Consider the following 24,502-nt stretch of genomic DNA (forward strand, 5'->3'; position numbering starts at 1 on the left):
CAATACGGGCAGGATAAAACAACTAGTGATTTACACAGCACGACAACAAGAATACCATAAATATTACTCAACAATTAATAAATACATGTACGCCCAATTAATTCAAGTTTTTCAAATAATTATCCTTTACATATAATTCTTCTAAATAACTCTCTTTCAAGTATAGTTTTCTCAAATAATTATCTTTCAAATATAAATTCTTTCATATAATACTTTCTAAATAAAAATCCCTCCAAATAAATATTTTGAATATAATTCTTTCAAATTAAGAAGTCACCATGTGACACCTCAAATCATAATCATAAAATATATGGGTCTCAGCCCATTTTCATATTTTTCGTAAACATGGGTCTCAGTCCATTTTTCATATTTCCACGGCATCTCGTACCCATAATTAAATCATCATATTTTTCCGGCGCCTCGTGCCCTCATTTCATATCACAACTGCACAGACAATTCACGTGCCAAATATCATTATCAATGCATATAAGATCCACACGATCAATTTATTTCCGATAAAGTAAGTTTAAAATTTTTAAATCAAGTAAGAAAAGTCAACAAAGAAATGAATTTATTTTAGAAATCATTTGCGTAACGACCCAACCGGTCATTTGCTTCCTAGAACCCCGTTCCCCTAAATAAGACTTTTTGTACATGCTTTTACTGATTTATGATTTGCGGGGACGGTTGGTTCGAGATTTGGAAGAGTTTGGGTTGAAATCGGAACACGTGGTTCCTTAAAGTTGGCTTGAAAGGCCAAGTTTAAATTCGGTAAATATTTTGATCAAACAACCTTGGAATCGGAATTTGATGATTCCAATAGGTTTGTATGATGATTTCGGGCTTGGGCGTATGTTCGTATCGGGTTTTGGATGACCCGGGAGCGTTTTGGCGCCCAATAGTGAAAGTTGATTCTTGAAGGTTTTAGAAGTTGTTTAAAATTTGGTTTGGAGCGGGTTTTAGTGATATCGAGGTTCAAACGGAATTCTGAGACTGGGAATAGTTCCATAGTGTCATTTAAGACTTGTACACAAAATTTGGTATCATTCCGAGTAGTATAAGTACGTTTTGGCGCATTGAAAGTCAATTGAAGAACTTGAAGTTCTTAAGTTTGATTCAATTGGTTTTAGGGTGTGATTCTTAGTTTTAATATTGTTTTGGGTGTTCCGAGAGTTCGAGCGAGTCCGTTTTCTGATTACAAACTTGTTGGTATGTTCGGACGGGGCCCCGAGTGTCAATCGAACGAGGCTCAGACCAAGTTGGAATTTGGAAGCCAAATCTGAAGCTCCAGCTGCTATCATAATTGCACCTGCGCTTGGTCAGCCGCCGGTTCGAGCTTGTAGGTGCGAGCCCATGATCACAGATGCGTCCCAGCATAGGCTTCCCCGCCATCGCACAAGCGGAAGAAGGACCACACCTGCGAAAGCGCAGGTGAGAAGGCAGGCATCGCAGTAGCGGACAGTGTCGCAGATGCGCGTCGTTTGTCGCTGATGCATGGCCGCAGGTGCGATCACCTGGGTGTAGAAGTAAGATGAGGCAGACTGGCTTTGGTTCGCACCTGCGTGAGTTGTCCGCAGAAACGGAGCCGCAGGTGCGCCAATTTAACCGCATGTACGGAAGTCGCTGAAGGGCAGTGTGTTTTAAATCGGACTTTGAGCGCTTTTGCTCACTTCTTACTCTTCTTGGGGAGATTTTGGAGCTGGTTAGAGAGGGGATTTCCATTAACTAGTTGAGGTAAGTAATTCCTAACAAATGTGAATTAAATACATGGTTTATAGGTAGGTTATAACATGTAAATTAGTGAAAATTGCGGGCTTAGATAAAAACCTAGATTTTTTATAAAAATGGGATTTAACCACGAAATTCGTTATGGAATTTAGTAAAAATTATATGTTTATGTTACTAAGGTTATGGGTAACAACTTTCTTTAAAACATTTTCGCAAATCCGAGCATGTTGGCCCGGGGTGAATTTTAGGAATCTTGCAATTTAAGTTGGGTAATCACTTAAATGGTAGAATTATGAACCTTTGAGAATATATTGTTTAGTTTATGTAATGTTTGACTAGCTTCGAGTCGCTTGGCATCAAATTTGGAGATTTGAGCGCATTCTTGAATTGGGAAGTAGGCTTTGAGACGAGATAAGTCTCTTTTTTAACCTTGTAAACGCACGGAGAGACAAGAGTCCGTACGTAGGTTCGGGTAGTCTTAGGGTTACACCATGCCTTGTTGATATGATTATTACTTTATGTATATTATTTTCCTTGAGACGGGCGGAATGGAGTGTGCTTATTAATTGTTTCAAAAGAAATTTGGAATTGAGGAAAAATAATGGGATCATAAAAGTTTTCATTTGAATGTCGTATTTTGAAAAGAATGGGAGAGTACTATAAATATTTATGAGATTCTTTGTGTAACCACGTCGCATGTATGATTCGCGAGCGGGGTAATTCTTTAAATTTATGTTTGACCGCGTTGCATGTATCATTTGCGAGCGGGGAAAATAGATGCATCTATGGTTCACGCCGTTCGACCCTCGGCAATGCACAATTTAAATATTTTATTGGATCGGGCCGTACGATCTCGGTATAATTGCGCATGTTAATTATTTGGAAATTTTTTATGGTTTATTCTGTTTAAATGCCTTGAAATGTAAGTTGCTAAATGGTATTACTGAAAATTAAGGTATAATTATGAAAGAAAGACTTATCTCTTCCTGTTGTTGAACTGACAGTATCATCCATGATATCCATGCTTAGTATAATGCTTTAAATTACATTATTATTGGCCTAGTAAGTGTCAAGTCGACCCCTCGTCACTACTTCTTCGAGGTTAGATGGGATACTTATTGGGTACATATTGTTTATGTACTCATACTATACTTCTGTACTTAATTGTACAGGATCTGAGGTTGGTGCATCTAGTTACCCGCCAGACGCGCATACCTGATTTTGGACCGGGACTTTACGGTGAGCTGCCCTTCTAAGCCGTTCAGCAGCATGCCAGAGTTTCTATTTTGTTTTATCTGTTTATTTTGTTTCAGACTGTATGATAGTCATCTTTTGTATATTCTACAAGTTGCACACACTTGTGACACCAGATCATGGCACGTATTAGTAGACTTTGATTTTTGGGTTGTAATTCAATAGTTATAACTGCTTTTAGATGTTTCCGTTGTTTGCCTTAAAAATCCCTTATTTATTAGATGCTTTAAATGTAAGTAAATCTAAATGTCGGAATTTCTTAATAAACAAAAGAAAAAGAATGGGAAATCACCAAGTTGTTCACTATTGGCTTGTCCAGCAATGGTGTTGGACGCCATCACAGCCTGACATAGAGCTGTGTCGTGACAACATGGTATCAGAGCACTAGGTTCACGTAGGTCTCACAAGTTATGAAAAAGACTAGTAGAGTCTTGCGGATCGGTGCGGAGACATCCGCACTTATTTTCGAGAGGCTTTGGGGTATTAGGAAAACCACCCATTATTCATCTCCTATCGTGCAATTGATGGTATACTAAATTTCCTTCTTCTATTCTCTTACAGATGGTGAGGACGTGCACAACGAATGTTCCAGACCAGAGAGGAGCTGCTCCCCCCGTTGCTAGAGGCCGAGGTAGAGGCCGGGCGAGGGCACCGGCCCGAGGTAGGGGACGAGGGTGACCCAGAGCTGCCCCAGTAGCACCACCAGCGGATCCGGTGGAGGATCCCATTATTGAGAAGCAGGGCGAGGTGCCTTCCACAGAGCCAGTCATGGTAGATTTCATGACAACACCGGGCTTTCAGGAGTTCAGGAGCCGTATGATGCGGTTCATGGACACCATGACTCAAGCTGGTTTATTTCCAGCGGACCCAGCCACATCTCAGGCAGGAGGGGAGCACAGACCCCTACTGCTTAGGCTCCTGGCCACGCAGCTGTGGTATATTAGACCCTGGGTGCACTACCAGTGGGCGGAGCCCATCCAGTTGCAGCAGCTGCACCTGAGCCTAGACTGATTGCGGACGGCGATCCGCAAAAATTATTGGACAGATGGACTAGGTTACACCCTTCTGTCTTCGAGGGCGAGCGTCATGAGGATGCCCAGGATTTCATTGATAGGTGTAGGGACAGACTGCACAACATGAGTATACTGGAGTCTCATGGGGTTGACTTCATTTCTTTCCAGCTGGAGGGCAGGGCCCGTAGATGGTGGCAATCTTATCTTCTTGGCAGACCAGCATGTTCTCTTCCCATGACTTGGAGCCAGTTCACACAACTTTTCCTGTATAGGTATATTCCACCCTCCGAAAGGGAAGAGTTGCGGTATCAGTTTGAGCAGCTTGAGCAGGGTCAGATGTCAGTGACCGACTATGAGGCGAGGTTTTCTGAGTTGTCTCGCCATGCACTTATGATACTTCCTACGGACACAGAGAGAGTGCAGAGATTTGTTGAGGGGTTGCACCCCAAAATTCAGGCTAGTATGGCCCGCGAGGTTGAGATAGGAACTGGTTATCAGCTAGTAGTGAAGATTGCTCGGAGGATTGAGGGCTACCGCTAGAGGGGTAGAGAGCAGATGCAGTAGGACAAGAGGGCCCGTTTCTTTGGAGAGTTTAGAGGTGCCCCGGCTAGGGGCAGAGGTCAGATCGGGAGGGGTCAGCCTAGTAGGCCCACATATTTAGCACCACCACCTCCTCGGAGTGCTCCGGTGTGACCCTATTTTAGTGTTATGCCAGAGAGTTCTTATCGCCCACCAGTTCATCAGGGTTCTTCCAATGCCTATTGCGGCGCCATGCCAGAGAGTTCATACCGCCCACCAGTCATTCAGGATTCTTCTAGTGGGTATTCAGTCCATCAGGGTCAGACTTTGGGGCAACAGTCTATGGTACCGAGAGGTATTTACAAGTGTGGATATCCAGGTCATATGAAGAGATCCTGCCCCAGGCTTCGGGGCAAGGCAGTTCAGCAGGGTCAGTAACCCATGATTTCAGTTTCAGCAGCCGCACCAGCCGTCCGGCCTCCCAAAGGCGAAGGGCAGATGGGTAGAGGCCATCCTAGAGGTGGAGGTCAGGTAAGAGGGGGCCAGTTAGGTGGCGCCCCAGCTAGATTCTATGCATTTTCGGCCAGACCAGATGCAGTGGTCTCAGATGCCATGATCATATGTATTATTGTTATCTGCGGTAGGGATGCTTCGGTGTTATTTGATCCAGGATCTACCTATTCATATGTATCATCTTTGTTTGCTCATTTCCTGGATGTTCCTCGTGTGTTCTTGGGGTACTCATGTTTATGTGTCCACTCATGTGGGCGATTCTGTGGTTGTGGATTGGATTTATCGGTCCTGTATGGTCACATTCTGTAGTTATAAGACTAGGGCGGACCTTCTGCTACTTGATATGATCGACTTTGAGGTCATCCTGGGCATGGACTGGTTATCCCCATACCATGCCATCCTTGATTGTCATGCCAAGACTATTACCTTAGCGATGCCAGAATTACCGAGATTGGAGTGGAAGGGTTCCTCGGTTAGTACAGCTAGTCGGGTCATCTCTTTTCTGAAGGCTCGGCATATGGTCGAGAAGGGTTGTTTGGCTTATCTAGCTTATGTTCGGGACACCACCACAGAGTCTCCGATGATTGATTCAGTTCCAGTAATCTAGGAGTTCACCGATGTGTTTCGTTCTGACCTTCCAGGAATGCCGCCAGATCATGATATTGATTTCTGTATTGATTTGGCTCCAGGCACCCAGCCTGTATCTATCCCACCGTACCGTATGGCTCCAAAAGAATTGAAGGAGTTGAAGGAACAGCTTGAGGGGTTGTTAGCAAAGGGGTTTGTGAGACCAAGTGTATCGCCTTGGGTGCACCAGTATTATTTGTGAAGAAGAAAGATGGGACTATGTGAATGTGCATTGATTACCGCCAGTTGAAAAAGGTTACCATCAAGAACAAGAACCCGTTGTCGCGTATCGATGATTTGTTCGACCAGTTGCAAGGTGCTAGGGTATTTTCTAAGATCGACTTGATATCGGGGTACCATCAGTTGAAGATTCGGGACACAGATGTTCCGAAGATTGCCTTCCGTACCAGATATGGTCACTATGAGTTTCTAGTGATGTCCTCCGGCTTGACTAATGCCCCAACGACATTCATGGATTTGATGAACAGAGTGTTTAGGCCTTATTTGTTATTGTCTTCATTGATGACATACTAATTTACTCGCTTAGCATGGGGGAGCACGAGCAGCATTTGAGAGTGGTACTTCAGACATTGCGAGAGCAGGAGCTATATGCTAAATTCTCCAAATGTGAGTTTTGGTTAGAGTCCGTGGCATTCTTGGGGCATGTTGTATCAGGAGAGGGTATTAAAGTGGATCCCAAGAAGATTGAGGCAGTTCAGAGTTGGTCTCGTCCCACTTCAGTAACTGAGATCAGGATTTTCTTGGGGTTAGCTGGCTACTATCGCCGGTTTGTGGAGGGATTTTTATCCATTGCAGAACCTTTTACTAGATTGACCCAAAAGGGTGCTCCGTTCAGTTGGTCCGATGATTATGAGGCGAGCTTCCAGAAGCTCAAGACAGCTTTGACTACAACACTGGTTCTAGTGTTGCCTTCCGGGTCGAGGATGTATACGATATATTATGACGCTTCACGCGTTGGCTTGGGTTGTGTGTTGATGCAGTAGGGGCGAGTTATTGCATATGCTTCGCGTCAGCTGAAGATTCATGAGAAGAATTACCCTGTGCACGATTTGGAGTTAGTCGCGATTGTTCATGCTCTTAAGATATGGAGGCATCATTTGTATGGGGTGCCATGTGAGGTTTATACTGATCATCACAGCTTACAACATTTGTTCAAGCAAAGGGATCTCAATTTGAGGCAGCGTAGATGGCTCGAGTTACTGAAGGATTATGACATCACCATTCTTTATCATCCAGGCAAGGCAAATGTGGTCGCGGATGCTTTAAGCAGGAAGGCAGAGAGTATGGATAGCTTGGCATTTATTTCAGCGGAGGAGAGGCCACTAGCTTTGGACATTCGGTCCTTGGCTAACAGACTTGTGAGGTTGGATATTTCAGAGCCTAACCGGGTTCTTGCATGTGTTGTTGCTCAGTCTTCACTATTGGGGCAGATCAAGGCCCGACAGTTTGATGATCTGCACTTGGCAGTTCTTAGAGAGACGGTACTTCAGGGTGGTACTAAAGAAGTTTCTGTTGGCGAGGATGGTGTTCTGCGACTCCAGGGTCATCTATGTGTTCCTGATATCGATGTCTTGAGGGAGAGGATCCTAGAGGAGGCACACAGTTCTCGGTATTGTATTCATCCAGGTGCTACGAAGATGTATCGTGACCTGAGACAGCATTATTGGTGGCGGCGGATGAAGAAAGACGTAGTGGAGTATGTATCTAGATGTCTAAATTGCCAACATGACAAGTATGAGCACCAAAGTCCAGGTGGCCTACTTCAGCAGATGACTATACCTGAGTGAAAATGGGAGCACATCACTATGGACTTCGTAGCTGGATTGTCGCGGAACTTGCGGAAGTTTGATGCAGTTTGGGTCATTATCGACAGATTGACCAAGTCGGCACACTTTATTCCGGTTGTGACTACCTATACTTCAGAGAAATTGGCCCAGATTTATATTAGGGAGATAGTTCGATTGCACGGTGTGCCTATTTCCATCATATCAGATAGAGGCCCTCAGTTCACTTCACATTTCTGGAGAGCCGTACAGAGTGAGTTGGGGACCCGTGTAGAGCTCAGCACAGCATTTCATCCACAGACCGACGGATAGTCAGAGCGAACAGTTCAAATATTGGAGGACATGCTGAGAGCATGTGTGATTGACTTTGGGGGATAGTGGGATCAGTTCTTGCCATTGACCGAGTTTGCTTACAATAACAATTATCAGTCCAGCATCGAGATGGATCCATTTGAGGCTTTATATGGTCGGCGATGTCGTTCTCCCATCGGGTGGTATGAGCCCAGTGAGGCTAGGTTATATGGTACTGATCTGGTGAAGGATGCCTTGGAAAAGGTAAAGTTGATTCAGGAGCAACTTCGCACAGCACAGTCCAGACAGAAGAGTTACGCGGATTAGAAGGCGTGTGATGTATCATTTATGGTAGGCGAGAAGGTTCTATTGAAAGTCTCACCGATGAAGGGTATTATAATATTCGGAAAGAAGGGAAAGTTAAGCCCAAGGTTTATAGGTCCATTTGAGGTGTTGAGGCGAGTTGGGGAGGTTGTTTATGAGCTTGCTTTACCTCCCATCCTATCAGGGGTTCATCCAATTTTTCACATGTGTATGCTCCGGATGTATCATGCCGACATGTCACATGTGTTAGACTTCAGCACTATTCAGTTAGATGAGAGCTTGGGTTATGAGGAGGAGCCAGTTGCTATTGTTGCTAGGCAGGATTGCTAGTTGAGGTCCAAGAGGATTTCCATGGTAAAGGTTCAGTGGAGGGGCCAACCAGTCGAGGAGGCGACCTGGGAGTCCGAGGAGGATGTGCGGAGCAGATATCCACACTTATTCAGCACATCGGGTATGAATCTAAACACGTTCGAGGACAAATATTTGTTTAAGAGGTGGAGAATGTAACGACCCGACTGGTCGTTTTGCTTTCTAGAACCCCGTTCCCCTAAATAAGACTTCTCGTACATGCTTTTACTAATTTATGACTTGCGGGGACGGTTGGTTCGGAATTTGGAAGAGTTTGGGTTGAAATCGGAACACTTGATACCTTAAAGTTGGCTTGAAGGGCCAAGTTTGACTTCGGTCAATATTTTGAGCAAACGATCTCGGAATCAGGATTTCACGGTTCCAATAGGTTTGTATGATGATTTCGGGCTTGGGTGTATGTTCAGATCGAGTTTTCGATGACCCGGGAGCGTTTTGGCGCCCAATAGTGAAAGTTTGTTCTTGAAGGTTTTAGAAGTTCTTTAAAACTTGGTTTGGAGCGATTTTTGGTGATATCGAGTTCCAAACATAATTCCGAGACCGGTAATAGTTCTGTAGTGTCATTTAAGACTTGCACGCAAAATTTGGTGTCATTCCGAGTAGTATAAGAACCTTTCGGCGCATTAGAAGTAAATTGAAGAACTTGAAGTTCTTAAGTTTGATTCAATTGGTTTTAGGGTATGATTCTTAGTTTTAATGTTGTTTCGGGCATTCCGAGAGTTCGAGCGAGTCAGTTTTTTGATTTCAAACTTGTTGGTACATTCGGACGGGTCCCTGAGTGTCAATCGGACGAGGCTCGGACCAAGTTGGAATTTGGAAGCCAAAGTTGAAGCTCCAGCTGCTGTCATAATCGCACGTGTGCTTGGTCATCCGCAAGTGCGAGCCCATGATTGCAGATGCGTCCCAGCATAGGCTGCCCAGCCATCGCAAAAGTGGAAGAAGGACCACACATGTGAAAACGCAGGTGCGAAGGCAGGCATTGCAGGAGCCGGCAGTGTCGAATATGCGCGTCGTTTATCGCTGATGCATGGCCGCAGGTGCGATCACCTGGACGCAAAAGCGAGATGAGGCAGCCTGGATTTGGTCCACACCAGCGCGAGCTGTCCGCAGAAGCGGAGCTGCAGGTGCGCCAATTTAACCGCAGGTGCTGAAGTCGCTGAAGGGCAGGGTGTTTTAAATCGGACTTTGAGCAGTTTTGCTCACTTCTTACTCTTCTTGGGGCCGATTTTGGACCTGGTTAGAGAGGGGATTTCCATCAACTAGTTGAGGTAAGTAATTCCTATCAAATATGAGTTAAATACATGGTTTATGGGTAGGTTATAACATGTAAATTAGTGAAAATTGCGGGCTTAGATGAAAACCTAGGTTTTTTTATAAAAATGGGATTTAACCACGAAATTCATTATGAAATTTAGTAAAAATCATATGTTTATATTCCTAAGGTTATGGGTAACAACTTTCTTTAAAACATTTCTGCAAATCCGAGCATGTGAGCCCGGGGTAAATTTTAGGAATCTTGCAATTTAAGTTGGGTAATCACTTAAATGTTAGAATTATGAACCTTTGAGCATAGATTGATTAGTTTATGTAATGTTTGACTAGCTTCGAGTTGTTTGGCGTCAAATTTGGAGATTTGAGCGTGTTCTTGAATTGGGAAGTAGGCTTTGAGACGAGGTAAGTCTCCTTTCTAACCTTGTAAGAGGGAAATTACCCCATAGGTAAACTAAATGAATATGTGTTGATGTTTGTGGGGGCTACGTATGCACGGAGTGACGAGAGTCCGTACGTAGCTACTATTCCTGTTATGTCCAGGTAGTCTTAGGCTTACACCATGCCTTGTTGATATGATTATTGCTTTATGTATATTGTTTGCCTTGAGAAGGGCAGAATGGAGTGTGCTTATTAAATGTTTCAAAATAAATTTGGAATTGAGGAAAAATAATGGGATCATAAAAGTTTTCATTTGAATGTCGTATTTTGAAAAGAATGGGAGAGTACTATAAATATTTATGAGATTCTTTGTGTAACCGCGTCGCATGTATGATTCGCGAGCGGGGTAATTCCTTAAATTTATGTTTGACCGCGTCGCATGTATGATTCATAAGCGGGGAAAATAGATACATCTATGGTTCGTGTCGTTCGACCCTCGACAGTGCACATTTTAAATATTTTGTTGGATCGTGCCGTACGACCTCGGTATAATTGCGCATGCTAATTATTTGAAAATTTTCCATGGTTTATTCTGTTTAAATGCCTTGAAATGTAAGTTGCTAAATGGTATTACTGAAATTTAAGTTATAATTATGAAAGAAAGACTTATCTCTTCCTGTTGTTGAACTGACAGTATCATTCATGATATCCATGCTTAGTATAATGCTTTAAAGTACATTATTATTGGCCTAGTAAGTGTCAAGTCGACCCCTCGTCACTACTTCTTCGAGGTTAAGCGAGATACTTACTGGGTACATATTGTTTATGTACTCATACTATGCTTCTGTACTTAATTGTACAGGATCTGAGGCTGGTGCATCTAGTTACCCGCCCGGCGCGCATACCTGATTTTGGACCGAGACTTCACGGTGAGCTGCCCTTCTGAGCCGTTCAGCAGCATGCCGGAGTTTCTCTTTTGTTTTATCCGTCTATTCTGTTTCAGACTGTAGGATAGTCATCTTTTGTATATTCTACTAGTTGCCCACATACTTGTGACACTAGATCTTGGCACGTATTAGTAGACTTTGATTTTGGGTTGTAATTCAATAGTTATAACTGCTTTTAGATGTTTCCGTTGTTTGCCTTAAAAATCCTTTATTTATTAGATTCTTTAAATGTAAGTAAAGCTAAATTTCGGAATTTCTTAATAAAGAAAAGAAAAAGATTGGGAAATCACTAAGTTGTTCATTGTTGGCTTGTCGAGCAATGGAGCTGGACGCCATCACGGCCTGACATGGAGTTGGGTCGTGACAATTTGGGTGAAGAAAATAACATTTCAATTAAAATGAAGCGCCTGATAGTTGCTGATTTGGATGTAAAACTTATAAGAACTAAAGCACACTGCAATTTTTTTAATTCAAAACAACTTAACCTTGAAAACTAATAAAGACTAGAACCACAAATCCTCAGAGTCTCGTACAAGAGCCAAAGCCAACACGTTACAACAAGGGATACAAACACATAATAGAATCAAATATTATATCACAGAAGAACACGACAATTTACCTATCACGGAAATACAAAAATAACCGAAGACAAGTGCAACCACAGAGAATGTCAACAAAGGCACTCCCGAGATACCGTCTCGTAGTCCCAAAAGTAAATATGCAACAACAACAATGCCCCCAGGCCATCACAAGTCATCACAATTCAATCCCCGACATAGCCCACCTTGTCTCGCCACATGTGCAATAGTAAAGTGAACGCCCGCCTTGTCTCGCCACACGAGCACAATAATGTTCCCACCTTGTCTCGCCACATGCACAAACCCCCCCCCCACACACACACACACATATATATATATATATATATATATATATATATATATATATATATATATATAGCCCGCCTTGTCACGCCGCACGTGCATAAATCAATAGTAATAATAGTAAGGCGAAAACCTCGTGCAAACACCCGAACATAACTCACACAATATAACTTGCCAAAATCACATCTCATAAACTGCACCTCAAGTGCTCATATATTACAACATATCACAGATTGCACATCAAATTCTCAATTATTACAACTTATCACAAATTGCACATCAAGTGCTCAAATATTACAAATTATCACAGATTACACATCAAGTGCTCAAATATCACAACTTGCCACAAAAATCAACAATACCTTATTTTCCACAATAAGGAGCCCATGGCTCGACCATAATATGCACAAAATCTTAACAAAATATCCAGAAGTGAACAACCCAACAAAATAATATTTCACATAAAAATCAAGGTGGCAATCACACCAAATCATTATGTAAAAACAATTTCAACAAACAAGGATCTAGGTATGACAATTAGAGGATTTAATAGGTGCCAATAATTTCCAATTTAATACATAAGGGCGTCTAAGGATTTTTAATCAATGAAATTTGCACATATAAACCAAGTACGTACTCGTCACCTCACGTACATGATTTTCAATTACACAAATAGCACATAAGACTCGATGCCCCACTCGAGGTTAAGCAAGACACTTACCTTTTTGAAGTTAGGTCGATATTCCAAAATAGCCTTCTTGCTTGAATTGACCTCCGGATAGCTCAAACAATTCCGGATAATAATACGTCGACTTAAAACTTTATTCCAAAAAGTCAACAAAAGTCAACGCGGGACCGCCCCTCAGAACCCGACATAATTTTTATGAAATTCAAACACCCATTCCGATACGAGTTCAACCATACCAATTTTATCGAATTCCAATAACAACTCGACCTCCAAATCTTAAATTTTCGTTTTTGGAAGATTTTGTAAAAATCTTGATTTCTTCCATTTAAATTTGAATTAAATGATGAATATAATCATAGATTCATGAAATATAATCACTTTAGGATATAGAACACTTAACCCAACCAAGCTTGTGAAGCATCCCTCCAGAATCGCCCAAATCCGAGGTCCAGAAATTCCAAAACGAAATGTCAAAAATGACCAACTTCAATCCTTATGTTTCTGCCCAGTTTCGCACTGCAGACATTTTAGTCGCACCTGCGAGCTCTCTTTTGCGAGAAATTTCTCACCTCTGCGATGCCCAGTGACACTGCCATCGCACCTGTGGAAGAGCTTCCGCTTCTGCGCTCACGCAGGTGCGAAAAATGCATCACACCTGCGACCTTTGCCCTCCTCACTCCAGGCCGCATCCGAAACTCGCCTGAGGCCCCCTGGACCTCAACCAATTATACCAACATGTCCCAAAATAAAATACGAACTTAGCCGAGGCTTCAAATCATGTCAAACAATGCCTAAATTACAAATCGCGCATCGAATTGAATTATAAGTTTTCAAATCTTCCAACTTTTATATTTGCGCCGAAACGTATCAAATCAATCCGGAATGACCTCAAATTTTTCTCACAAGTAATAATTGACGTAATGTAGCTATTCCAAATTCCGGAATCGAAATCCGACCTCATTATCAAAATTTCATCCTTCGGTAGGATTTTCCAAAATCTTCTATTTTTTTCAACTTTCGCCAAAATGCGTCGAATTGTTCTACGGACTTCCAAATCCGAATCCGGACATACGTCAAAGTCCCAAATCACCATACAAAGCTATTGACATCATTAAAATTCTATTCCAAGGTCGTTTGCTCAAAAGTCAACTCTCCGGTCAACTCTTTCCATTTTAAGCTTCTAAATAAGAATTGTTCTTTTAATTAAATTTTGAATCTTCCAAAAAATCAAACTCAACCACACCCGTGGGTCATAATACATATTGCGAAGCTGCTCGAGACCTTAAGTCACTGAATGGGGAGTTAATTCTTAAAACGACAAGTCGGGTCGTTACAATACAACGATCCCTCTTTTTGCGGGGGTATCTTACCGACCAACCACTGAATGTCAAGAGGGTCAGTAACACCTTTTTCAATGTATGCCTTTGTGTTCTTGTAGTTGATGTCTGGACGCTTGCCATAGAAGCCGGTTGTAACGATCTGACCGGTTATTTTGAGCATTTACTCTCCTTTCAACTATTTGAAGTTTTGAATAACTTCCCACGAGGTATTATGACTTGTGTGAATTGTTGGTTTTGGTTTTAAGGTATTTCAAAGTTATCTTGGAAGAATGAATTTTCATGTTGGAAGCTTAAGTTGAAATAGTTGACCGGATATTGACTTATGTGTAAACGACCTCGGAATTTAATTCTGATGATTCCAATAGTTCCGTATGGTAATTTTGGACTTAAGAGCGTGTCCGAAAAATTATTTGAAGGTCCGTAGTGGAATTAGGCTTGAAATGCCGAAAGTTGAATTTTGGGAAGTTTGACCGGGGGGTTGACTTTTTGATATCGAGGTCGGAATCTGATTTTGGAAATTGGAATAGTTTCGTTATGTCATTTATGACTTGTGTGCAAATTTGAAGTTATTCCGGATTGATTTGATGTATTTCGGCACAAGATATACAATTTGAAAGTTCAAAGTTCATTAGGCTTGAATTGAGGTGCGATTCGTGGTTTTAGCGTTGTTTGATGTGATTCGAGGCTTCGACTAAGTTCGTATGATGTTTTAGGACTTGTTGGTATATTTAGTTCAGGTACCGAGGGGCTCGGGTGAGTTTCGGGGTGGTTTCGGACCATTTCTAGGCCATTCATAGTTGTTGGTTTTTGGCCATAGAGGTATGCATCGCGATCGCGGACAAATGGCAGTGATCGCGAAGAGTAATTTTGCTGTTTGGACACTGTGAATCGCGATCGCGGAAGCCTTTTCGCGATCGCGTAGAGGAAAATCCTGCTGCACTGACCCAACTTTGGAAGCTTATATCTCGCAATCTATAAGGAATTTGGAGATTATCCAAAAATTAAATTTGTAGTCCTTTATGTCTAGTTTGCAGAAAGGTAAACCATTTGTCATTTGGAGTTGTGTACAAAAAGTTGTGGTAGATACACTATAGGCTATCTGGGAAGAGTTTGGAAATCTCTATTGCACAGGTCTAACTTTGGAAGCTTATATCTAGCAATATATAAGGAATTGGGAGATGAACAACAAATTGTAGTCCTTGGCGTCTAGTTTTCAGAAAGTTAAAGCATTTGCAATTTGGAGTTTTGTACAAAAAGTTATGACCATTATACTAGAGGCTGTCTGGAAGAGTTGGGCAGTTTGTTCTTCGCGATCGCGATTGGTTTTTCGCGATCGCAAAAAGCAATTTTGGGGCTGAAAAATTTTGTGCTTCGCGATCGCAAAGCATTTTCCATGATCGCAAAGAGTAAATACCTGGGCAGTAGCTATATTTCGAGGTTTTAGCCATCTTTAACATATTTGGAGTTATGGAGCTCGGATTGAAGCGATTTTTGAGGCGCTTTTTCACCATATGGATTGAGGTAAGTGTTCTATATCCGAAAGTGATTATACTTCATGATTATATGGTTATATTCATCTTTTATTTCGGATTTAAATTGAAGAATTCAAGATTTTTACAAAATCTTCCAAAAACGAAAATTTAAGATTTGGAGGTCGAGTTGTTATCAGAATTTGATAAAATTAGTATGGTTGAACTCGTATCGGAATGGGTGTTCGAATTTTGTAACTTTTGTTGGGTTCCGAGATGTGGGTCCCACGGGCAATTTTTTAGCTAAATTTCGGATTTTTATGGAAAATTAGCATTTTCTTATGAAATTAATTTCAATAAATTTTATTGACTGAATTGAATTATTTATGACTAGATTCGAGGCGTTTGGATGCCAATTCACGAGGAAACGACATTGCAGAATAAGAATTTCACGGTTTGAGGTAAGTAATAGTTATAAATCTGGTCCTGAGGGTATGAAACCCCGGATTTTGTGTCATGTGACTATTTTGGAGGTGACGCACATGCTAGGTGACGGGCGTGTGGGCGTGCACCGAGGGGATTGTGACTGGGTTTGTCCCGTGAAAACTGTAAAGTTGAATAACTTGTTGATAACTATGTGCTCTCTATGTGTTGTGGAAATTTGACTATAAGTCATGTTAGAAACCATGTTTAGGCTATATGTTGGTACTGTTAGGACCCATAGAGGTCGTGTACATGTTGAACTATCTCCTTAATTGTTCTTTTGTACTCAGTCACAGCTTACTTGATTATTTTATCCCAGTCTCTATTGTTCATGATTGATGCATCATATCATTGTTGTTTGGGCTGATTTCATGATTGTTGAGAGCCCGAGAGACTGGAGAGATTTATGACTGAGCGAGGCCGAGGGCCTGATTGTGAGATATTATACTATAGCACGTGAGTTATCCGTGCAGCACGTGAGTTGTCCGTGCGGATCCTTATATTATACTATAGCACGTGAATTGTCCGTGCGGATTCAGATATTTATACTAAGGCACTTGAGTTGTCTGTGCAACACGTGATTTGTCCGTGTAGATTATAGCGCTTGGGTTGTAGGAGCCCCTCCGGCGTCTATACACCCCAAGTGAGCGCGGGTACCCATTGAGTGTGGGTGCTGAGGGTTGGGAGCCCAGTGAGTGATTGTTGTCCTGAGAGGCTGTACTTGCTTTTCATTTGTTGGTTCACTTAGTTGCTATCTGTCATTGTTGTGAAATTTTTTGAAAGATTTTATATCCGTAATACATGAACTTGAACTGTATAGAATTGATTTGACTTAAAATGCTGGATTTGAAGCATGTCTATTCTTTGCTGGAATTACTAAAAATGAACTATAACTATGTAGCTTTCACTATCTTCAGTTCCTTATTTATTATTGTTACTTACTGAGTTGGTTGTACTCATACTATACCCTAAACTTCGTGTGCATATCCAGGTGTTCTCAGACATAGCGGGTGTTGATTATTTTGCGCAATTGATTTTTCAGAGATTCTGAGGTAGTTGCAGTATTTCGCATACCTTGTCTCTCCTTCCCTATCTCCCTGTTTACTGTATTTGATCTCAAACTATCATAGACCGTATTTTCCAGACTTGTAATCATATTAGATACTCATGTACTCAGTGACACCAGGTTTTGGGGAGTGTTCGTATCCGTATTCGTGGGATTTTGTATTGTATTTGAATATTATGTTTTTCAAACTTAAAGGAAATTGGGGGTTATTGATGTTATCGGCTTGCCTAGTATTGAAATAAGCGCCATCACGACAGGTCAGATTTTGGGTCGTGACACCGGTGCATGACAAGTAGAGGGGGATCAAAACAACAAACATGTTGACAACAGATTCAACAAGGTTGTGATTTCGTGAAGAGACCATAGAATCATAAACATATAGAACCCTATCGGTAATGTCAAACACAACCAACAACCAATGAAATTTCTCCACAATGTTTATGGGCATAATCACAAAATCAACTTGATCCCATGCAACATTTGCGAGTAACCTATACCCCAATATATATTCTAATACGACGTCCTGGGTTTTGACAACAACAAGCTTCTTATCGGCAGGAGCATTGATGTACCAATGATAAATTTGTTCAATTCTAGTCTTGAACATACAATCAGTGGTTGTAAACCGTATTTTGTTTTGAGGACCATACTTTCCTCTCTTTCTAAAATAGTATAAAATAACATCAATGTGCTGCATAAAAATAGATTTCATTATTTCTCAATGCTTCATACAATTATTAAACAAAAAAACTACAAAATCTTTAGATGACAGAATACTACAGCTAGTCATTAAATTTTGCCAGGGTATGTGTTTACCGTGTCGTTGAGGACTTGCCCGGGATCTGCCAAAGTATAAAACCACTCCTTTTTATAAACTTTCTCCACTCCAAGACCATACCACGGCTTAAGCTGGTTATCTTTTACAGAATAAGGCGCCTTCCTCCTATTTAAACACATAGCAATTACAATAAATATGTAGATTCAAGTGGAAATCCAAAAGATGAATGCACTTGAAAATATGAACAAATTATATAAACTAACCTCTTTGAAACTGTATTGGTACCAAAGTATAACCACTTATTGAATTCTTCCAACAAGTTAGGATCAATATCTTCACCAATAACCCCAGTAAATGGATGCTTGATGAGTAAAATTGGAGGACCAACAGAAGTGCTCCCCCCAGAACTATAAAAAAGGAGAAAGGGGGATCTGGCATACTTTCCAGGCTGCCTTGTTCTTCCTTGATGCACAGGGGTTGTTTCATCTTCATTAAGCTCGTCAAACTTAACAATCTGGAAGAAGTTCTCTGCAGTTCAAAATCATCACGTGTTACTTCCCTTTTTTCAGATCTGGAGTCATTGTCCGAATCACCTACATTAATGTAATCGGCTGGTTCACCATCAAAATTTAAGACAAAAGAATGAGAAGACATGTTGCATCAGCTTTTTATTGAAAATTGAGCTGATGGGAGATTGTATTGTTGCCACTGGAATCTTCACGCAATCATCTCCTTGTTGTATAACGTTCTCTTCTTGAATGGGAGATTGCATTTTTGTTTCCTTCTCCTCATTTTTTTGTTCTCCTGGAATGCTTATTGTAGCTTCCTGTTTTGGAGATTCTACATGCATAGTTTCCTTCTCTGTTACAATAAATATGTATAACTTAATAAAATTGTAGATAATTGGTAGTAAACATTAACATCACTGTATATAAATTATAGTTTAATTGTAGTAAATTTGTTGAAATGTTGTCCTGCAATTGATATGCAAAATGTATTGTGAAATGTGATGATAACATGTACTAAATCATACCTGCATTCTCTTTATCAAATGCCCCTTCAAATTAGAAAGATAAATCAACACCTACAAGAACATTCTCCTCAATTTCTATGTCATTCACGTGCCCTGTATCTAAGAAAACCATTGAAAATATAATGCAGATTAGTTGTTGGTAATTTAGGCAATATGTAGATATAGTGTAGACATAATGTAGATGCTTGTTTTACTGCTGCTGGCATGCACTGGTTTAGCACTACTGCCCGGAAAGTGTTGATTGTTCTTTTCTTTGGAGTGCTCATCATTTTTTGTAGAACTGCTAGTAACCTGCAGGCATTTAATTTGTTAGACTATATACTTTATGAATGATAATATAAACTCTGACATGGTAAAAAATGTTGTCTAAAATGAATATATTTCAAATAAAACCTTAGCATCAATGTTATCCTTTTGACTGTTTATCGCCTGTAAAACAACCTTGATTGAATCATTGAGTAGTAGTCGAATGCTACCTAGTTCTTGAAAAACCTCTTTCTTGAAAGTTCCAAGATCTGAACCAACCTACATATTAAAATAGAAAGAGTTAACGAAATAATTCGCATAACATAAATTAAAGAAACCATCTAGGATTATGTATATATGTTACCTTGTCAACATCTTTTCTTAATTTTTGTATTTGTTTCACAATATCTTTCTTGTCATCTATTCAAATTGCATGATTATGTCCGGATGGAGATGGAGCATCTATCGGATGCTCGGACTTTGTTTCAACTTCTTCAAGGATGTATTCAACTTTATCTGGCAAATTCATTCTTGAAAGCTCTTATGGTGCTTCAATTATGTTGGTGAACTAAGTGAAAAAAGAAATGTGAGTGACTTAGACATAATATGTATAAAAAGTGTAGATAATTTGTATTAGATTGTTTGCGCAGAGGTGAAAACCATTTACCTTGATCCATGATGGTTTGATCATTCTATCTTCAATTGTAGATAACCATATCTTGTCCTTACTAGCCGACCAGCTAAGTATGCGAGGGATCAAATTAGCAACCCTTGTAGCTATATTAGTGTTGACGGTAGATCAAGACTCATACAACCATATTTGCATAGCTAGTGCAAAGCCTCGAATGACATAAAAATGAACAGAAGGGTTGAGCTTGTGCCTAACGGACTGAAGCAATTGTGTATAAGATTCACTACCCCATGCGTAGTTCGCATACTGCCCTGAGTCCACCAAATAGAACCTAAAATGTTCTATCAAACTTACATTATTTTTGTCTAAAGGACAGAGGAAGAATTCTATGACATAGAGAATACACAACTTGACTGCATCCTCATCGTTCACACAGGTGAGGCTGGTTACAATTTGTTTTAAGTATGACTTCTCAACTTTTTTCTTGTTTGGAAAATAGCTTCTCATTATTTTATAGTCATACTTAGGTGTGTAACCAAAGTCTGTCACTTCCGTAAAACATCTAAGGTCACTAATCAGGGCAAACTCTCTCAAATCAAAATTCAGCCTCTTACCCTTTATCTTTGCGGAAAAAAGGTCGGAACTAGATGCGTTCAATTCATACTTCATGAAAGATGAATTGCTTGATTTTGCATACATATTTTGGGCAAGAAAAGAAAATAGCCAAAATATGCCTTCTTAAACAACTTTAAATCATTTTCAGAGAGTAAATCCTTGATTTGGCCAGGAATCGTGGGGTCGGATAATGTCTGGAACCTAATAATCCCATAATCAACATCAGGAGGTGAAAAAAATGGTCCATTCTGCAGCAAAAGAAAAAAAAGTTATTAAAACTTGTTTCAAAATCAGAAAACAAAATAACTACATTTATACTACAATTTACCTATAATCAGAAAAACAGAGTCAAAACCAGAAAACAAAATAACTACAGTTATATTACAATTTATCTACAATCAGAAAAACAGAGTCAAAATAAGAAAACAAAATAATTACATTTATACTACAATTTATCTACAATCAGAAAAACATAATCTACAATAAATCTACACATTGTAGACAAAATTTCTACAACTACAAAAACAAAAATTATGCATATTCATAAGAATGAGAAGAAGTTTTTAGCTTTAAAAAAAATTGAAACTACTAAATTTTTACCTTCTCCAAAGACTGTTAGGGAATAGTTTTAGAAGATTTTTGAACCTTCTTCTTTTTTGAAGGTTTTTTTTTTTAATCAACTATACTTGCCTAGTGGCTAATATATAAATAAAATCCCAAAATGGATCCAAAGCTTACAAGATGTCCAAACCAAAATAAAAGTTGCATGAAGCTACCAGCTATTAAAAAGATAGAAAAGCTATAATCTAATGAACTAGCTATTACAACATAATAAGTTGAATGCTTTCTTCTCCTATCAGTGTATGTGAATCCAATTGTCATTGGCAAATACCAAGCAGCACCTATCAAACTCTTACCAAGCGCCAGGGTATACTGTCCATAGGCTAAAATGAACTCCAAACATCTCTACCACAGAGTTGAAGCCAGCATAGTCTTCCAAGTGTAGCTACTATATGACCTCCATATGCAGTGGACTGATTTTCTCCAAGTATTAATCATGTGCTCACTCATCAAAATTAATGTGTAGAAGAGGAGCCTGGCTTTAGGCAGGCTTTGCAAGGCAAAAGCAAGGCTTGAGCTGGCTTTAGGCAGGCTTTGCAAGGCAAAATCCAGGCTTGAGCTGGCTTTAAGCAGGCTTTGCAGGGCAAAAGCCAGGCTTGAGCTGGCTTTAGGCAGGCTTTGCAAGGCAAAAGCCAAGCATGAGCTGACTTTAGCCAGTCTTTGCAAGGCAAAAGCCAGGCATGATAGCCAGCCAGGTAGGAGACACTCTAATTTTTTTTGCAACTTTCATGATAGCTTCTTCTTCGACGAAATCATCATCGGAAGTAATTTCTTTGCCTTTCCGTTTTGCAGATTTAACAGGTATCAGGGATTCACCAGCATCCATATCGTACTTTTGTTTTGTACGAGCTTCTGCTCTAGCTTCACGAGGGGAAATCCTGGGTTTGGTCTCTTCTTTTTCATGTGCTGATTTTGAAATTTTTTTGGGTGAATTCTCTAAGAAAACACCCAAATCAAATGTAGGAATATCACATATTTTAGCTTTTTTAGGGCTGATCTTCGAAACTATTTTCTTCTTTATTGAAAATTAAGCAAGTAGCAGGTGCTAATGGAGGTGTGTGGTAGAGTATTTAGAGCTTGAATCTATAAAAATGGAGAGGGATTTTTGAAGAAGAGTGAAAAAATGTAGACTGATTTTTGAAGAAGAGTGGAAATAGGCGTTAATGGAGGGATACTGAAGTTTGTGGAGAGAGAAACGTGGGTGAGTGCAAGAAACGTGGGGGGAGTTGTGGAGAGAGAAACGTGGGGGGAGTGAAAGATACGTTAGAGTAATTTTAGGACACTAATTATTATCATTAAATGCCTAAAACTGTACATACTTAGTAATTGGGTATATAATATGTAATTATATTAAAACTTGAGTAGGGAGGGTAATAAAGATTGAAATAGTGTATAGGAATGTAAAAATTCCTTCTTTATTTTATGCTGAACCAAGAAGATTTCTGTCACGACCCAAAACTAACCCCTGCCGTGATGGCGCCTATCGTGGAACTAGGCAAGCCGACTCATTTCCAAAAACAAACCGATATTTTTATTTTAAAGATAATTCCAAGGTTATTTAACATAAAACCTCCATTTAAAGAGTTCAAATCAAAGAAAAACAGAAGTGTGGAAAAGAAAAAAAAGCCTGACATCGGGGTGTCACTAGTCATGAGCATCTGCTAAAATCTGTCTAACAATATCAAGGCTAACTCAGCCTGAAAAATAGCTAAATACAACTAGAGTAAGATAAGAGGGAGAAGAGCAGGGGTTGCGATCGCCAAACAGCTACCTTGCTATCTCCAAGAAAAATCTGCAACCAGAACACTCAATAACCGCTACCGTGTCCAGCTATACCTGAATCTGCACACAAGGTGCAGGGAGTAATGTGAGTACGCCAACTCAGTAAGTAACAATAATAAATAAAGACTGAGCAGTAGTGACGAGCAATAAAGCATATAACGTTCATATCAGGAAATCTCAGTAAAATACCACATGCTTTAAAAATTAGGATTTGAATCAAACATCTCGTTTAAACCCAGTTCCAGTAAAAATCATTTAAAGATATTTTCCAACAGTTTTTCAAACGAAGGCTCAATGCAAAAATGATGAAATCATAAACAGCCCTTTGGGCAAAACATCACTCATATACAGCCCCTCGGGCAAACCTCACAATCACTATTGCCACTCGGGCATACCTCACAATCACTCATGCCTCCCAGTCACTCAGCACTTGGCACTCGGCACTCGCACTCAGTAGGTACCTGCGTTCACTGGGGGGTGTGTACAGTCTCTGGAGGGGCTCCTTCAGCCCAAGCTCTATAATCTGCACGGACAACTCACGTGCGATAATAATAAAGTATGCTGCAGGCGGGCAGCCCCGATCCACACTCATCCCCACCAATCAGTCCCTCAGCCTCACTTAGTCATAAGTATGCTGCAGGCGGGAAGCCCCGATCCACACTCATCCTCACAAATCAGGCCCTCGACTTCACTCAGTCATAAGCATCTCAAGCCTCTCGGGCATTTCAGTAAAACGGGGCATTCGGCCCAAAACATTTATATGCATCAAAATAGAGTCATAAAACTGAGTTATGCGGTAAACAAGTATAAACATGACTGAGTATAGATTTTCAATCAAAAACAATAAGAGGATGGTAAGAAATAGCCCCTAAGGGTCCAAATAGCATTGGCGCAAGGCCCAAACATGTCATTCAGCCCAATTTACAGAAATTCTTTCTAAAACATATAACTATCATATGGTTTCAACAAAGTATGCAACTTTACAGTTGCTACGGGACGGACCAAGTCACAAATCCCCAACAGTGCACGCCCACATGCCTGTCATCTAGCATGTGCGTCACTAAAAATAGTAGAATGATACAAAATCCGGGGTTTCATACCCTCAGAACTAGATTTACAATCATTACTTACCTCAAACCGCGAAATTCTTATTCTGCAATGCCCTTTCCTCGTGAATTGGTCTCCAAACGCCTCGAATCTGGTCATAAATCATTTGTTTCAGTCAATAAAATTCATTGGATTTAATTCCACAAGAAAATAATAATTTTCCATAAAAATCCAAAAATTAGCTCAAAAATCACCCGTGGGGCCCGCGTCTCGAAACTCGACAAAAGTTATAAAATCTTGAAACCCATTCAACCACGAGTCTAACTATACCAATTTTACAAAAATCCGACCCCAACTCGACCCTCAAATCTTCGATTTAAACCAAGAGGGTTTTCAAATTTTCCCAACTCAATTCGCCAATTAAATGATAAAAACAACCATGGATTCGGGTAATTTAACCAATATTGAGTTAAGAACACTTACCCCGTTGTTTCCTCTGAAAATCACCCAAAATCGCCTCACTTCCGAGCTCCAAATCGCCAAAAACTGAAAATGGGGCGAAGTCCCATTTTCAGAACTAAAACTCACTGCCCAGACGTTTCTTCTTCGCGAACGCGGTCAGTGCCTCTCGTTCGCAAAGCACAAAATAGCTCCCGTCCAAATTCCTCTTTCGCGAACGCGACATCACCCTCGCATTCGCGAAGCACAAAATGCCTCTACCTCAATGCCTTCTATGCGAACGCGTTCGAGCCATCGCGAACGCGATGCTTCTTTCCCCCTCACTA

The sequence above is a fragment of the Nicotiana tomentosiformis genome, chromosome 7 (genome assembly GCF_000390325.3).
Source record: "Nicotiana tomentosiformis chromosome 7, ASM39032v3, whole genome shotgun sequence".
Taxonomy (NCBI): domain Eukaryota; kingdom Viridiplantae; phylum Streptophyta; class Magnoliopsida; order Solanales; family Solanaceae; genus Nicotiana; species Nicotiana tomentosiformis.